This window comes from Carassius carassius, chromosome 1, assembly GCF_963082965.1.
Source record: "Carassius carassius chromosome 1, fCarCar2.1, whole genome shotgun sequence".
Taxonomy (NCBI): domain Eukaryota; kingdom Metazoa; phylum Chordata; class Actinopteri; order Cypriniformes; family Cyprinidae; genus Carassius; species Carassius carassius.
This window is the reverse complement of record NC_081755.1, coordinates 33,274,431-33,286,502: the sequence shown is the minus strand read 5'-3', so window position 1 is coordinate 33,286,502 and position 12,072 is coordinate 33,274,431.

Below are 12,072 nucleotides of genomic sequence, written 5' to 3'. Positions count from 1 at the left end.
TCCATGAAAGTGGCTTATTATTAAGACCCCATTGTTTATGAACAGATAGCAACAAGTGTCTGTCAAGTATTTTCTCCATCAAGTTGAGCAGTTGCTTCAACACTTGTTGACATGTAAGAATAATTTATATTGGTCTGAGTTTCATAAGGCAGCAAGGACAGAGTGTTACATTAAGCATCTCAGAGAAATTGTAAGGTAAGTGAGCCTGACATAGTGCATTTCATTCATCACCAATAAGGGTACTAAAGCAATTATGCATATGCTTACCAACAAAGCAAAGGTTTATGAACAATATTTTCACATGCTCTTTCAAATAAAATAAAATAATAATAATTTAAAAAAGAATCTTCGGTTTTTGTCAAAAACTGCATTTTAGGTAGAAATGGCTGGTTAAGCTAAAATTTGGCCTCAAATTTCAGCTAAAATGGGCTGCATACACACACACATTTTTACACAGAAATTGAGGGTGAAAATAGGTTTATAGGCTGAGATAAGTATGCATATAAAATCTAGTCTTAAAAAAATACAAACAGACATAAACTACCAGTTAAAAGTTTTTGAACAGCGAGATTTAAAAAAAAAATGTTTTTTGCTATTTAAAATAATTGTTTTCTATTTGAATATATTTAAAAATGTCATTTATTCCTGTGATCAAAGCTGAATTTCTAATATTCTGATTTGATGTTCAATAATCTTTTTTTATTCAGTTGAGTAATTTTTTTCAGGATTCTTTGATGAATAGAAAGATCCAAATATTAGCATTTATATGAAATAAAAAGCTTTAGTAACATTACGCACTCTACCATTCAAAAGCTTGGAGTCGATATTAGATAGTAAAATTATTTCAAAATTTTAAGAAAGTTTTGCTATGACACAATAAAGACAACCGTCTCAATTTACTGTTAAAAATAAAATGATTTCATCCGAAATTACCTGCGTTGTTCTCTTTTTATATTGGCCCATTTTAACTGAACAGCTGGCCCATTTTACCTGAATGTTGTGCCATAGCTCAAGAAGGTACCTGCTGGTACTCTAACTCTCATAATCTGAAAACAGTTATACTTTTTGACATCTAAAAAATATATGAATATTTAAAGAGACCCATGCTAATTTGTAGAAAATATAATTAGATCTCATGCATAGCTTATTTGATGGTATTATAAGTCATTTACCAAAATGTGGTCCATTTTAACCGACTTCTCCCTACAAGATAGTGGCTGGAAGCCTGGATGAATTAAAACTGACTTTGAAAAATGTAAATTAAATATGATCTTGCAGAATAGCAAGATCATTTTGCACAGGTAAGCCTATCACTTTGCGTCATATTTGCATCCATCATGCATCTTAAATTCCATGCAGATAAAGTAAAATGTATCCGTGTCAATATCGTAGGCTAGAAGATACAGTGACATATTTGCCTAAAGTCTAAATGAAATCAGTAAGAGAATATAGGTAAAAAGAAATGAAAGAGTTGCTTTGGCTCCTGGGTCTGTAATAATACATCAGATTTCTGTACGTTTTCAGGATCCTTTGAGGCTTAAATAATCAAACTTGTTCCTAACAGACCGATTATGTTGCAGGGAGTTAATACTCCCACGGAAAGCTTTGTGATAATTTAATTATGACTTTACTTGATGTTTCACTCATTCTGTCTGCGTGGTTTAGTTACATTACTTGAGAAAAGAATGAAAAAAAAAGATTAATAAAATGAGACTCAAATGATTTTTAAATGACTTTAGGAGATGCAGAACAACAGCAATTAATGACAGAAATCATATGGCTGTGGATATTACTGTGTTGTCTAAAACGGATTAAAGACTGCACATATGAAATTGCAATCAGTAACATATTCTTATTACACTTTTTAGCCAATTTAATATGATTATTTCAGATCATCTGAACTAAGTCTGTTTCCTACTCTATCTTGTATAATCTAATTGGTGCAATTATAAACCTAATTTTAAGTGCATTAAGTACCAATGAATTCTTGCTTTTAACAGAAATAGTTAGATAGAAAGATAGTTGGGTGATGGTAAATATATTTTAGTAGTGCTCTATACAACACTCACCCCTGCATGCTACAGATTTACCATGTGAAATGTGCTTGTGAAACAGCCTGTTCAAAGTCAGACTGTAGTTTTTCTCCATATCCATTTATTCTATGCAATAAAACTAATATCATCATCTTTATTGTCCAGAAGTATTAAAAAGGTCAACTAATATGTGACTCATTGTCACAACAGGCACTGATGAGTTCTTTCAGTTCTTTCAAGTTGTTGTTGGCTCATGTGCGCAATGTCATGATACTGGATTTAGTCTTGGGGCGGCTGACGTGGGCTGCCCTCACAGGGAAGCCCCCACCCCATGCACCCGACTCGTCCTATCACAGCGCAGGAGACGTCAATGGGGCTTGCTCATGCTAACTGCTCTTCCTCAGCTAGGTGATGCTATTCATAAGCTCCATATCAATCATGGTTTGGAGGCTTTTTCAACTCCCTCGAGGTGCGATCTAGTCACTCGAACTGATCCACCAACTCCGAGACCCCCCCAAATCTCACACTGACTCAGGACGAGTCACCCACACAATAGCCTGAGTCTACACTGAATTGCAAAAGTTGTCATGAAGACAAGTTCTTGTTTAGATACAAATGTGTGTTTGTTTCTGTATAGTCTTTGTTTTGGGTGGATTTGTTGCAGAGAGATCCTCAGTAATAGTATTTTATGATCAAATGTGCAAATTAGTCAAACGCAAGCGTTTCAACGCCTTGAGCTGTGGTGCTCATGTGAACGGTCTAGTTTATGACATTTCCAGAACATCTTCCCCATTGTTTCCTATGCTCACTATGTTTGATCTAGAATTAAAATGTATCAAAAGTAAAAAAACTAATAAATGCATGCATTTTAGGACTTATAGTCTACTCCTATGAAAAAATACAATAAATAACTATAAAGTTTTCAGAGATGTAATTAACAAGTGTGGTCATACGTCCCCACATTACCTTTAAAAATTCAGAATTACTATCTTAACAGTCTAACATTTAAAAATGTCACATACATTTTAATGAATGTAAGTGACATTATTCCATTTGCAAGTGGAAGTGACAATCGAATTGCTAACCTATTTCTTGCCTCGTGAGGAGAAAAATGTCATCCTTCAACATTTAAACCTTGCAGTTGTTAATCAAAAGATACTGCCAAAGCTGCAATATTAAACAATCTGACTGAAGCATGCCGGTACAAAGTGTATTTAATAGCAATCGCATGTTGCGATGCCAGGATGTCACACATCCCATCTGGCACTCAATTAGTTATACAGAACATACATACTGTGTTTAAAAGCTGGATCACATATTCATAATAGTCAGTAAGTGATTAAATACGATTTTTATAAGTGACTACAAAAGATGCATGAAAGAAAAATCACAAGTTGCATTAATTAATGCAAATTAATTAAATAAGAGAATAAAATCTTATAAATATTCTTGTTATGCTGGTTGGGGTTGATGACACAAGTAGAAAAGTTTTTTTGGCAGCTCTTCTACATTAAAAACTGTGCTTCATTTGGTAACATCTCAGATCATTTATTTTGTTCATGTCAACGTCATTGACTCAAACCAAATACTGTACATTAGGTTACACATTTACATGTGCATTTATTACAGTTAAGAGCTCCATATTTTACGGTGAGTGGCTTTGAAAAGAACTGAATAACATTTTGGAAAATTCTTGGAAAAGCCTGTTTGGAAAGATACACACACACGCACGTCATAAATTCCTTTGACATGGTAATATAAGGTTAAAGCTAACAGGCAGAAAGACAGACTTAGATAAACCCACGGCTCATCCGTCTGAACGAAAAATCACTCTGCACTTGATGTATGATGTAGTTTCCAGTGTATGAGACTGCAAATATCATAACAGCATGAAATAAGGAGGAAATATAACAGCATTAGTAATATACCTCACTATAGATTAGCATGTTTAGACGACAACACATGACTCAAAGATGGCATATATGATCATATATTGTTAAATAAATCCATTCTTCAGCACGCTCATTTGCCAAATACAACTAAACTTGGCACCATGACATTCCATGTACTACTGCATCATCTTGCTTTAGCGTCAAACTGTGGCTTATACAACTTCCTGGGCATTAACACAGATCATTATGACATGAAAAAGTGTGATTTCCCTCCCTGACAAAGAGGCTCATCAGTTTATGATCCAAAAGCAACCAGCGCTCGGACTGAATGCCACATCCAAATATCATTGTATGTTAAACTGTCAAAAGTGTTACAGAAAGAGCGACGGTGACTCAGTCTGTGACTGTTGGAATACTGTTTATTTCACTGTCCGCCTCTCAGGTTCGTGTCACATAATCGACTAGCCTTTTATTAGCACGGCAAAACTATGACAAAGTGCCTACTTGCCATCTACACAAATCCCAAATGTCCTTTTGATTTATTGAGGAATTGTCGGTAGGATTTAAACACATAAACTGCAGGTATAAGAAACGTCAGACAGGTTCTTAAAGGCATTTTCATAAAAACCTTTAACATCCATATCAGTATCAATTGTACCATGAATAATCTTTAACATCCATGAAACCTTTTAATTGCACAAAAGGTTCTCTATAAAGGTTTTTTTTCTTTTAAGAAATAATTCTACCAAAAACGTTTCACTAAAAGGTTCTTTGGGGTACCAAAAATTTGATTCCTATTGCATCACTATGAAAGCATCGCTACGAAAATATATGAAGAGTAATTATAGTAATTATATTCTAATATTTCTCAACAGATATTGTTTAACACTGATTCTGATTAACATGAGCTGACATATAAACTCAGCACTATTTTCTCATTATAAATATATTCAAATGATACGGAATCTTTTGAAATCAAGCAGCTGAACACAGTGAAAAAGGAGCATTTTATGTTCCAAAACAATACAAGATTGATATTCAGCAGTTGAGCCTCTTCGAAGGGGAAAAGGAGAAGAAGTTGGAAAAGCTCTTTTTCTGTGCTGGATGGAGCCGTCACACCTGCGGTTGAGGGAGTAGGAGAACATGTGTAGGGGGTTAGCAGGCTCTGCGTCATAACACACCCTGCAGACGCACACTGTCAGTCACACAGCCTTCTGTCTTGACAACTGTGGCTTTCCTGCAGAGATCTCAGGTGAGCAAAAACTGCAGAAACATCTGGTTTGAAGAAAAGAATAATCAATTCTAATCTAATCTGTCGAAATGGGGGTACAAAAAGAGGTTAAGACAAGAATGCAAATACCAAGGCCTCTGGTGTCTTCAAATAGCATGTGAACTGTGTCAGTCTTACAGGAAATGCAAGTGTTTGCTTTTTCCTGCATTGCTTTCTGTTCTAGTCCTCGTTCAGCTCTTTGACTCATATTAGGAGCCAGTTTGAATCTGTGAAGTCTCTTATTCTCATTCTTTGCGAGAAATCTTCTGATAAAATATGTCATGTGGCAGGAAGTGGAGGGAGAAGTGACATCATCATTAGTAAAAATATTTCAGATAAATCCTGATGTGTCAATGGGATTGACGTATATGCCAAACCGAGAATCGTTTTTTTAACAGCTGTTTGCATATGAATCACACTTTTGATCCAATCGGTCAAACAGGTTTGTAAAAAGTAATTCAGACTGAATCATTCAGACAGTTGGCTCGTTTTCACTGGTTTCTCACACCGAGATAGTAACGTGGTACTTCGTAAGACAGAAACAATTTAAAAGAGTGATAGATGAGGATGGATATTTACTTATAAAAGAACATAATAGGGAATCAAATTTACAAATGTCTTCTATCATTTATCAATGACGAAACAGCTCTTTATTGCACAAGCAGCTTGTAAATGACTATGTTCTCCAGGCAAAGGTAACTTACATCCATTTATACACAAAACAGTATCCTATTAAAATAATTATTAAAATATGGGTGTAATTTTTTTTTAATGGGGGAGGGGGGGGGGTGTTGATTTCCGGTACTCATGAAAGTCAAGAAACACCCCTGGGCAACGAAAATGTGTTTCTATGAGAACAATTATCTGGCAGCAGACCACTGTGAAATCTAAGCAATGGCAGGAAGAGTGAAAAGTCAAACCAAGCGCCGATGGCAGAACATGTTATGAAGAGGAAGTAAGACCTCAACAACACTCACTGACCCTATATAAACAGCGATGCATCATCATTCACCTGTAGCCCAAGTCACTCAAAATATATGATAATATGGAACCGGCTCTGAAGATACAAAGCAGGAAATGTCCATATGATGTGTTTTGATTTGTAACACAGTTTTCCTCAGGCTTGCTTTATTGGGTTAGGTTGGAAATTGTACCTCAATGCTATTGTATTGGTATTGCTGTTCTTTCGGCCGATTGAAATATGCTGGCAACACTGACCAACGAGTCATAGGAATCAATATAAGTAAATGCAGCTCAGTGAACAGAAGGACGTAAGGACACCGATGGCTTCTGAACTCTCTGTTGAGGTGACCACGACTGAGGTAACTCCGGTTTTTATTTCAGCCCTCTGGTGCAGCGGTTGTAGCATTACATCTCGATTGGAGAAGTTGATCGAAACTGACAGCTCCAACTGAAGCCCTGAAGGCCTCATGCAACCTTAACACCTGTGGCCTGTTCAATGGCACACTCATGAGTTCATAAGCATCCCCCAGCCTCGAAGAAGCATCCTGCAAACGGTGCTCTGAACCATGAACTCAAGTTCAGCACTTCACTCACTGGCCAACTAGACACTACAGAGATTTTATGTGTGTCAGTGAGTTCCAGAATTTCTAATTATAGCTTCGTGACACACAGGAGATATATAGTGAACCATAAAAGTATTTGGACAATTAAGCCACAGATATGAAAGAATGTCTTTGCATTATGAAATAAAATACTGAACCAACTATTTAAAAAAACAATACTTTAAAGCCATTTGAAAAAAATATTTGAAACAAAAAATTTTTCACAATAAATGAAATCTAATAATTGTCCTTAAATGGATAGTTCACCCTAAAATAAAAAAAATTCTGCTATCATTTACTCACCCTCAAGTTATTCCAAACCTGTATGAGTTTCTTTTTCCTGATGAATTTAATTTTGTAGAATATGGATAACCAAACAGTTGATGGTCCCCGTGGACTTCTGTAGTATGGAAAAAATACTATGGAAGTTAATGGGGACCATCAACCTTTTCCCAAAAAATATCTTCTTTTGTGTTCAACAGAAGAAATAAACTTATACATGGTATATACTATGGTCAAAGTTTGGTGTCAGTATGATTTGTAAAAAATGTTTTTGAAAGAAGTCTCACTAAGTCTGCGGCTATTTTTTGTGGAATCTGCAATACTTTTTTTCAGGATTATTTGATGAATAGACAATTCAAAAGAACAGCATTTATTTGAAACTCGAATATTTTGCAACATTATAAATATTTGAAGAGTTCAGATGCAAAAGCCTCTAAATGCCATCTGAAATTTTCATCTAAAATTAGGATTTTTATCAGGCTCCTATATTTATGTTCAGTTATTTCACTTAAACAGCCTGGAAAAGGACCTGCACATTGCCATTAAGGTAAAATGACTCAACCTAAGCATAGGAGCTTGATAAAAATCCTAATTTTAGATGAAAATTTCCGATGGCATTTAGAGGCTTTTGCATCTGAACTCTTCATTTGTACTGTCACTTCTGATCAGTTAGATCATTGTCTAATAAATGTGTTTAATTTCATTCCTAAATAAGTACATTAAAAAAGCCCCTCATTAAAGTCACTGGTTTAGTAACCTGACTTCAAATACTTTTTTGAGCTCCCTGGGAGACATAACACAAAATACGAAAAATGGATCTGTAAATAAACGTAAAAATAAAATACTATCTAAAACTACACTATCTAAAATGATGGCATGTGGAGCTCTAAGCAGAGGCCTTTGATGGCATATGAAACTAATGATGCTTAAGGAGCTCTCACTAGTAAGCACATACAAGAGATAACCACTTAAAAGCAAAATCAGCAAAGCATCATCTGTTAGATTGTTGCTAAAATAGTATTATGGTTAAGGTCACTACAGAAGCAGGAATTATTGGGAATATAATGAGAGGATGACAAAAAAGGGCAGAAAAGCTAAACCCATTAAATAACTTTAATCCAAATGCTTTTATAATGTAATCATCTTTTCTGCATCTCTGCTTGCCGTCACAGCAGCAGCAAATCATGACGGGGAAATCTGACTCATTGTTCATTGTTGTAGAGTGCAGTCGATACATGCAAGGTGAAAAGGTTAACACAGAAAACTGACACTGATCTTTTCCCCCATATGGGAATAAAATAAATATCTGTTGTGCTTTATTTTTTCCAATCTGCTGTCTCTGATGAGGAGGAGAAGATAAGCATATGGAAATGTCTGTGAAGCCATGTGTTCTGAAAATACAAATGTAATAAAAAATATATAAATCAAGATTAACTTTGAATGTAAGCTGGCTGAAAGCACAAATGAAATCTTCTTAATTTCATGCATAATTAAGAAACATCTGTTGAGCACAAGTACATCAAGAAATATAACATAATGTTTTTTTTTTAGTTCTTTACTTTGTACTTTGGATAATGCCTAGAGGGAAGAGAAACATTCCTGTGTCACATGAATAGGATAAAGGCATACGCCAACAACAACAACAACAAAAAGGCCTGATATCTAATTGTAAAACAATAATGAGAGATAATAATCACAAAATATTATAACTATTTGAAATCAACAAGTCTTTGTGTAGAGTCTATGGAGACTGCATTGAAATCATCTTCCTGTCACAATAAACTGGTAAAACACAAGAGAAGACTCAAACCGTGGCTAGGTTTGATGGATGATGAGCTTGCAGGCCTACCACACAGCTGCTGTGTCTGACCATGGAAGAAAACATATGGCTTGAGTCTACCGCCAGGGTATGAAGGCTTGGTGCTATACCCAACAGAAAAAAACAGACATAAGAACATTTAGACACTCATTTTTACACAAATGTAAGTGCTCAATTTTGTACTTAAAAAAACTCTAATAAGCACAATAAGTAACATGAGTCACTTTCTGTTTATGATATGTCTTCGTGACTGAATTCAGAGCATCACAGCATATGTAGAAGGCTTTGAGACTTGTTTGTAACGGGCTTTGTTACCATTACAGAAATACAGAATTGAGGCATTTGCCACTGACCAAACATTAAACTCTCTTGATATGAGACTGTTCATTTTTATGGCTTTGTTCGTTGTTCAAGCGAGAGGGAATTAGACAGTTTCCATATTTTGAAAGGATTCCAACCTGGTCTGCCAATAAATCGCCAACTATTGACCTTGGCCAACATTTCAGATAAGCAGATTATAACTCATGAAAACAGTAGATTCAGACCGAGGTAAGATGTTGTCCAAGAATTAGTCATGTAATGATGGTTTATGGGAGATTAGCTAAATTAAGTCCATTTTAATGTATGGTGGTGGTCATTTTTAATATTAACATAATTATTTCCATTTTTGAAAATTGGTTTAGGAGTTTTTAACACAATTGACTGTTTGCTGACTTCTGCTGTCTTGTATAACAATAGTCTGTAGTCTAATTAGTAATATTGTCTAATTTTGTCTAATAAGGAATTAGTCTCAATTGTCTGAATACAAAACTGTCCTTAAATTAAAATCACAGTATAAAAATTTAATTAAAAAAAAATTCTAATATATATACAGCGCTCATATTTTTAAATGCCCCTTGCAGAATATGCAAAATGTTAATAGTTTTAACAAAATAAGAGGGCTCATGAAAATTGCATGTTTTTGTTTATTTAATACTGACCTGAATAAGCTATTTCACATAACAGATGTTTATATATTCTCCGTAAGGCAAAATAATAACTGAATTTCTAAAAAAAATAATAATAATTACCCCGTTCAAAATCTTAATACTGTGTGTCATTTCCTGGATGAATCACGATTGTTTTTCTGTTTAGTGATAGTTGTTCATGAGTCCCTTGTTGGTCCCGAGCCATTCAATCTTTTTGGCATATTTAAACTCTTTCCAACAGTGACTCTATGATTCTAAGATCCATCTTTTCACACTGAAATATCATATATCATAAGACTCATATTGTCTTCAATAATGGACTCCAAAATACTAAAGCCAGCTGAGTATGAGAGTATATATTTATCTCTTCTTATTCAATACATGTCATGAGGGGGTCAACGTAATAATGAAAACGGCCTTTGGCATCTTTAGAGAATGATTACACATAGTTTACTCAAGCTGTTCGATGGTGTTAGAAGGCTTGTAAAGACAGTTTTGATACACGTTATGGTAGGTATCATTTACACAAACATGCAATCCTTCTTTCATTTACAATTCTCTTCAGTATATTCTTACGAGGCTGTGTAATAGTAAAATAATACTTTTTTGATATATTGATACAATTGTGCCAGTATTCCCCGAAGGAGGGAGTAAATGATGACACCTGCAACAACAACTTACATTTAACTTTTATTGAGCCACAACTATCCTGCCTCTGGCATAAACAGGCCTGCAGCAACATTTTAATTACAGCTATTTATCTTGGCAAGATGACAAGGCCAGGCCTTAAGTTATACGAAACACATTACCTTGTGTAAGCCTCCTAAAAAAAATCATTATTCAGTCCAGGGATATTATTTTGATCTACTACACAATGCGTTAAAAGAGACACAGATGTTCTTAGTGGAAAATATTTTCTTCAGCCGCAAAGAACAGACGTAACAGCTTGCCACTTAAAGAACTGCCTGCTTTTGACATATACTCAGTGAAAGTGTGATGTTGCACGTCAACCGTAGTTATCTAGTCACAGATCATCCACCGCCTGCCTCAAACTCCACGTGATCTAACGTTATTGTTGAGGTCATTTTTTCTGTCCTCTCGATGTTTTTATTCCATTAGAAGAGATGCTGACAGAAATGTGAGGCAAAAAGACAAAACTGTGACTGTGTGTGTTTGGAGCTGGTGTTGTAGTTCTCAGGAGCCCTTCATCCAGATTCAAGTTTAAAGTTTGGTTCCTTTGCGTCTCGGTCCTCAAGGGATGGAGTTTTTTTTATTTTTCTCTGAAAGCCTTTTTATGTGTCTTTAACATGTTTTATGTGAAATAATTTAGTCTTTCACTGGGTTTAGTTGTCCCTAGAAAGAGGATGGAGCTATATTTGGGACACACTAGCAATCAGAGGGAGTATCTTCATTTAAAAAATAATCTTTAAGCAATAAGATGACCCTTTTTGAGGCCTGATGAAGTAGGACTGTAATGGTCTTTCTCCCTCTTAACCTCTAGAGGGGCGGACATCCTATTATTTATTTTACTCTGGTTCTTGTTAGATTAGGAGGTGTTGTTTGATTGCCCTATTTGGGGGCTTCTGAGTATACGGATGTCTTTTGTTGGGGAGTGTTTTCCACGGCCCTTGATTGTTCTCAACACTGCCGAGGAACGCCAGTTAAGTAGTAAATACAATAAATAATGGACAAAACTCACGTCAACGTTTTGAAGGTAAACTGCAAAGTGATGATCTCCAGTGAGGAGATCAATGCCATTTTAAATGCCATTTCTTTTCTTTCTTTCTTTTCTTTTCTTGTCTTTTTAAAGAGATTTTATTATAAAAGCTCACAGTAAATGCAGAAGACCAGGGATAGTTGTCACGCTTTTGAGTCAAATGTCCAGCAACAAATGCTTGTTTTCTCTTAGTTGGTTTTAAATATATATATATAGCAACATTTGGGGGCATTTTTAAATAAAGAATACTTTTATTTAGCAGGGACACATTAAATTAAATCAAAATCGTATTTATTCTGTTATTTATCAAAAACTGTTAAATTATTACAAAAGACTTATATTTCATTTCTAATTTTCTTTGACCTTTCTATTAATCTAAGAATCCTGGGGGAAAAAGTATCACAGCCTGCACAAAATATTAAGCAGTTTAACCCTGACAATAATAAGAAATGTTTCTTGAGTAGCAAATCTGCATATCAGAATAATTTCTGAAAGATCATGTGACAGTAAAGACTGGAGTAACGAT